We start from the raw sequence: 1,829 nt of genomic DNA on the forward strand, positions 1-1,829 counted from the left end.
TCACCTTGAGGTTTTGCTAAGAACAATCCTAGCCTGACCGACCCCCTACCCCACAGGTCCAACCAGAATCCTGTAAGTCTACTTTAACAATTCCTTTAGGAAACTTTATCTCTAAACCTCCAAGATAGTGTGGAGAATCATTCCCAAGTATATGGCCCACTGATATACATCTAAAGGGTCTCATGAGAAGATTTTTATGATTGGTAATAAATAACCTCTCTCTCAACAATAGCTAGCCCCTCAAGGTCCTGGAGACCTTGTTTCCGAAAGTCCTTAGAGACTTACGCCATCCCTAATCTCCTTTGTCCTCACTCACCGCCGAGTCCACCCTACTCTGCCTTTAAAATCTCTGACTGTAATCTGGCTCGGGGTCCAAGTCCCTACTCTGCTGTGTCGGGTATACTTGGGCCCAGGCTTAAGCTTGTCAAATAAACCCTCATGTGATTACATAGGTGCTTGGCTCCTTGGTGGTCCCTGGGATGCGAAAACTCGGTCACAACAATATTAATAATACCTACTGCACAGGTTGTAGGGTATGCAAGTACTGTATGAGAAGTGTTCAGAACAGTGTCTGTCCTGTAATAAGCTCTCAATTTTTTCCTTCTTTCCTTATCCCAATTTCACTTGGGAACCAAGGACAAGAATATAATGGCACCATATATTTTTCATACCCTCTACCTTACACTTGTTTCTCACCTCAACTTTTGCAAAGTATATTCATATACTATTTCATTTAAGGCAGCAACCCTGTGAAGCTTAGAGAAGTTATTGGATTGCTAGAATCCTAAAACATCTTTTTGGTAGAGTTTCACACATGTGTATTTGGAACAAAGTTGGTTTTATTGTATTTTTAAATTTATTCTTTAAGTTGCTTTCTTCACTTAACAATACATATCAGAGACCTTTCTATGTTGGTATCTCCATTTCTTTTTAATTACTGCACAGTCCTTCATACCTGAATTTGTTTAACCATTCCCCTATTGTCATACATTCAAATGTTTTAAAGCCAATTCTGTTGAGTCTCCCACAAGGCCATGGCTTTGATGGTTAAGACACTGAGCCATCTCCAGGCTCAAAGACTCAAGTCACCAGCAAATGAAATCCTGGAGGTCACAAGTTTCCACTTGGCTCCAGATTTCTCCAAACCACAATCCCAAGGCTCTAGCAAGCTGTGGAAGGTCTGTGAGGAAAGGGGCTGGGAGAATGTCTGCATAGGGCTGGAAAGGGCTGCTGATAAGTGTACCTTCAGTGGTACTGGACTTAAGGAGTCCCCTCTCAGACAGCTCTTCCCCAAAGCTAGGGGCTTCTCAACATTTCTGCCCTTGCACCTACCCCCACCCAGAGCCTCCAGAAAATTTTCCCCCTAAGAACTTATTTAATTGTAACCCCCTCCCCCTCAAAAAGACACACTGCCTTATTGTTAAACACACCCCTGTTTCATTAAAACACCCAAGAAACCCTAGCAGACTTCCCAGCCCCACTCTCTCAGGCTCAGCTAGGAGACAGAAGGAGTGGAAGGAGGTCATGGACACCCCATCATGACATAGGGAACCCTCAGACATCCAATTCTAAAATGTAGCTCTGCAGCCACAAAAGGTGCTTACCTCCCCTGAGCCTCAGTTTCTTCATTTGTCAAATGAAAACCAAAGAAGGGGGGTGGGGACCCAAAGTACATAAGTGGAGGCAGGGGGCACAGGAACTTTGGGTGCAAATCTGTCAAGGAATGAGGGGAAGAAGAGGGGAGCCAGGGGAAAGCCCTGCCTTCCCCTCCTTGGGATGAATGGAGCTGCTCCTGGAGCAAGCTCCAGTGGCATGGGATGTCCTCACTC

This window comes from Mustela putorius, unplaced genomic scaffold, assembly GCF_011764305.1.
Source record: "Mustela putorius furo isolate JIRA1106 unplaced genomic scaffold, ASM1176430v1.1 tig00000285_pilon_pilon_pilon, whole genome shotgun sequence".
In the NCBI taxonomy this organism is placed as follows: Eukaryota; Metazoa; Chordata; class Mammalia; order Carnivora; family Mustelidae; genus Mustela; species Mustela putorius.